We start from the raw sequence: 5,312 nt of genomic DNA on the forward strand, positions 1-5,312 counted from the left end.
TTTTGAGACAGGGTCTCACTATGTAGTTGAGACTGACCTGGAACACACTATGTAGCCCAGGCTGGTCTCGAATTCACAGCGATCCTCCTGCCTCAGCCTCCCGAGTGCTGCGATTACAGGCATGCGCCACCATGCCCGGCTGATTGCATACTTATAAAACTAAATTACAAGAATAGATTTTTTTTTGTAATTCTAAAAATTAAAAGCATATAGCAGATGTAGAGATATATGCTTAATTTTAATTTTTTCATTTTTATATATTTAACTTAATAATTTTTATAAAGGGATCAGTTTTGTAATTAAGTGAAGATAGGATGGTCAGCAGTAAAACTCACAGAGTGAAAGTGAACATGTACATCTAAAAAACAACATTAATTATAACTTTACATTACATACAAAATAATAATTACACCTTTGATGTTGTAAAGGATTTTAAACTATTACATTTTGATATCTTCATAATTTTAGTATAATCTTGAAAAAAATGGATTGTAAGGCATAAGGGGAAATAACTATAAGATAATTTACCGTGTGCTATAAATTTTATAAAATCACTATTAAGAAAGGGATATTAGAAGACATATATAGAAGGAAATATTCACATTCACATTTATAAAAACAGAAATTGGATTGAGAATATGTATATATTCATGTATATGTATAGCTTTATATACATATATATACTTATCACTAAAATATAAGACAGTCATGAAAATAAGGGGGAAAAGAAAGAAGCTTGAATTGAATTGACTCTTGGCAAATGAAATTTAAATAATTAAAAATTTTGTAAAATAGTTATAAGCAATATACAGTATTCAGTTAGTGACGTAGCACGCCTTGGTCCCCACAATAACTAAAATCGTAAAGCATAACAACACCAAATTTTGGCAAGGCTATAGAGCATGGGATTCTGAGAAAAGAAGTGTGAAAGGAAGGTATCAAAATTTGGAAAATACAGTAGTTTCTTCCCCATTATTAATAAACCAAGCTAATCATTACACGCAATTGAACGCCATTTGCTTATTCAAGAGAAAGAACAACACGTTTACCTCAAGATGTGTACAATTATGTTCACAGGAGCTTTATTCATACTTCCCCCAATATGGTAACCATGCAGATAGCCACCAATAAGTGAACAGACATTCAAATTCAGAATGTTTGCACAACAGATATTTGTTCATTAATAAAGGTAGAGTAATTTTAAAAATCCAAATGCCAAAGGAATCAAAACTCATTAAGCTAAGTGAATGATTGCTACAAGTTAACAACACACGGTCAGTACATTATTCTATTCTATTAACTTCTAATATGAAATATAATTATGGGTTCAAAGTTCCACGTAAGTTATTTCTGAGGATTAATCAAGGGTTTTTCTGAGAAGGAAGAAAAGTGAGTGTTTTAAGGTAAAGAAAATATTCTATATCTTTGTAGTGGTGCAGAACATAAAGGTGTACACATTTCTCAACTATTTGAAGATCAAATTTATGCATTAAGTGGATATAGACTTTATTGTAAAATCAAATTCATAATAAGAAAAGGTCAGAAAGTTTATAATTGTTTAAACTGAATGATGCTCATTTATGAATCTTGGTTTAGTTTGTATGTTTCAACATACAAATAATAAAATGGTATAAAACATGTCTGCCCAAATTAAGTGCAATTAGATCATACAAAATACAACATCATTCATTAAAATATTCAGTGTGAGAGCTTCTTTTAGACTGAACATTTTATTTGAATAAAATACAGATATCAAATCAATTAAAAAAGAAACAAAATTTTAAAAATTAAATTTCAATATTGTGTAGCTATATTAAAAGGACATAAAAATGAGAAACTTGTTAAACTTATTATGTCTGATACCAAAATACAAAAACAAGTTACAATAAGAGATATGTTGCCATTAATTTCCCTCATAATACACCCTTGGGCTTGGAACATACTTATTCCACTGTTCTTGCAATTTTCTGAAGCAGTTCTGGGCTCTTTCCTGAATGTCTTTTCTTACGTTCTCTTAGCTGCCTCGCTGTACTGAATCAATTAAAAATCTTTGCTTTCCGCTGTCATTTTGACTTTAGAGAAGAGCCAGGATTTGAAGGGTGCCATGTGTGACGAAGTAGATGGGTAAGAACAGACTGTGATGCTTCCTAAGCCCCATTTTTTTCCCCCTTTTTTTTTTTTTTTTTTTTGTACCAGGGATTGAACTCGGGACTTTCCGCTTGCGAAGCAGGCGGCAGAACCACTAAAGCCCTGGCCTAAGCCTGCTTTTTTTTTAGGTGGTACTTGGAATCTGCAGCATTCATCATATTTTGCTCATAACTCATAAAAACACTCATTCGAGTCGGCTTCAAAACTGTACAGAAGGTGTTGGGAGTGATCAAGTAAATGTGTAAGAAGCAGGAGAGGATAATTTGAGGGGACTTAATGACACTGTGTCTTTTACTCTAATACATTTTTTAAAATTTGTACTATTCACTGTATATTTTGATCACACAGCAATTGTGTAGTGATTTCTGTTGAGAATGATTTTTAGCTTTCTTCTTGGTAATTTCCTTATTTGTACCTCTGAATATCGCTTTAGCCTGTATCTGTGGTTCCTCTGTCGTCAGGAGACAATGTTCTGTTTGGTTATTTCCATTGTGATGCCTATAATTCTGACCTTACACATATTTGACAAGTATAACAATTATAAATTGCTAGATCTATGGTTTAAAGCAAATATCAATAACATATGATCGTGTTCATTCTTACCACTCCCAATAGATTTAGAGCCAGAGCATCTTAACAAAGCATTCCCGGCATTTACTTTCCTACACTGCTCACCCGAACGCCTATCTGCAGGGGCATTGCCTTCCTCAGTGGGGACCTGGGTGCTCTCTCTCTACAGTGATTGCTGAATCAAGGAGAGCGTGGCACTTTCATCTGGGGTGCATCTTTAAGAATACCTGATGTGACTTCCAAAATGTCTCCTGAATATCCACTGCTCTGGTTTACTCCATCTCTGTGAGACTTCATGGGAAAAAAGCCCCAGAATATGAACTGTGACCTAGGCTTCCTTCCCACTGGCACTGTCCCACCTCGTCTTGCAGTGTCAGGCTGGTCTCCCTGCCATGGATGTGCTTGTCCGGGAGGAGCCCTTTATGAGGAGGGGGAAGCTCCCCAGAGAAGGTGTCCGAAGTCGGTCTGTTCCTGGACTGAGGCTCTCTGAGAGCTTGAGGCCTGCAGCTGAAGCCTGCTGCTGGAAACTTGCATCTAGCAAGTTAGGAGCCCCTGGGTATTTTATCTCATGGGTACAGGAATTGTTTAAGATATCAATCTCCATTTCCTCTCTTCATATCCATCGACGTTCTATAATTATGTTGTGGTCGCTTCAAATGTGGGATGTACTTTGATTTTCAAATATATGTTTATTCATCTTTCCTTTGAGTTTCTGACCTCACTGATTTATAGATTACCATATGAATCGTATAATATGGGATCAACACTTGGCTGTTTTACAATCACTTCTAAATTAAATCTTAAATGAGAGGAGCTTATCCTGAAATTCAACAATTCACTTCAAATTTTATGTAATAAATATTAGGGATATGACAATAAGTATGTTGTATCTCGACTTACTACGAAGCGTTACCTAGGTAAAAAACAAATATCATTCCTAGAAAATATAAGTGATCAAGATGTAGCAAATGCTATTTTAGTACTAATGTTACTTCTTATTTGACTTTTTGTATGCTTCTGAAATCATATGGCATTAAGAGATGATTTCATTCTTACCCTGTGATCAACTTTCTTACTAGTCACTCATATACACCTATTATTTATATTGCAAAATTTCTGCACTTAATTTGTTCAATAGATTTTTAATATTTTAAGTCGTATATTTGTGTTTGCTCACATTAGAAATAGGGCACTTGCTATGTCACTTTAAATTTTTACTTATATTAATATTAATATATTTTATTGTGATCTTTTTCAGAAATTTTTAAATTACTTGTTTAAGCACCAATTATAGCAATATATGGAAATAGCATAGTGTGTATTTAATTTTTCATTTATATGTTTACTAAATTTATTTTTTCAGCTTTAATTGAGTTTATTGGTACATTTTAGGGATACAGTACAGTTACTTTCATTGTTGGGATCTTGTACCTCTACATGACAAGTCTTCATTCTCATTTTTTCCCCTTGTCCCTGCCCTCCCTTCACTCCCTTCTCCCCTCCTCATCTACAAACACTTTATTTCCATCTTTTCTTTATCTCACATTTTTTTCTTTTCCCTTATTACCCTTCCCCTACCCATCCCACCTTCCCTACACCCTTTTTATACACTTCTAAAGAAAAATTTTAGTTTATGTGTCTTTTGTTCGTAGGATTTGTTGTTTTTATTATACTTGACACTGTTGTCTTTCCTTGCTGCTTCTTTTCATTAGTCATAGACATGATTTTTATGCAATGATTTCTCTTTTGTTCCTTTGTACATTTTAATTTTTATATTGAGACAGCCCATGTGGTAAAATGGACTGGAAACAAACAAACAAAAAAACAAGCAAAACAATAACACGCCATGTCTCTACAATTTTTTCTTATACTCCACACTTCTTGGCTTCCATTAACACTTTTCTCTGGTAAAAAGGGAATTTACTTGCTGCTTATGTGTCAACATGGCCATGAATAAGGCATCTATCTCTTCAGAATGAAGTATTACAGTGTCTTCCCCTCCTTATTTTCCCCTAGTTACCTCCTTGCGCTACACTTTAGTTCATATGCTATCGTTGCCTCAGTATCCTCAGCAATGAAATGGAGAAATAAATATCATTTCTGAGAGCAGATGGAATCTTTGAGCAAATTACTGCAAAGTTATTAAAATTGCACCTGGCTGGTAAAATGTGTGTTAGAAATGCTTACTATTATCCTTATGCCTGTCAATTATTAACTTCTTATGCTTTTCCAAGTCACTGCACCTTTTTTTTTTTTTTATTGAGTTTATTGGTACATTTAGGGATACAGTACAGTTACATTCATTGTTGGGATCATGTACCTTTACATGGCAAGTCTTGATTCTCATTTTTTCCCCTTACCTTTGCCCTCCCTTCACCCCCTCCTCCCCTCCCCATCTACAAACACTTTATTTTCATCTTTTCATTCTCTCACATTTTTTTCTTTTCCCTTTTTGTTCTTCCCCTACGTATCACACCTTCCCTACACCTTTAGCTCCTTTCCTCCCATTTCTAAATGTCAGTAATCTTATTAGAATCTTATGCATTGTTGCAGAATATTCACACCAGGGAAACTATTTGGTATTTACACATGTG

The sequence above is a fragment of the Fukomys damarensis genome, unplaced genomic scaffold (assembly GCF_012274545.1).
Source record: "Fukomys damarensis isolate Sample0158 unplaced genomic scaffold, DMR_v1.0_HiC HiC_scaffold_16, whole genome shotgun sequence".
In the NCBI taxonomy this organism is placed as follows: domain Eukaryota; kingdom Metazoa; phylum Chordata; class Mammalia; order Rodentia; family Bathyergidae; genus Fukomys; species Fukomys damarensis.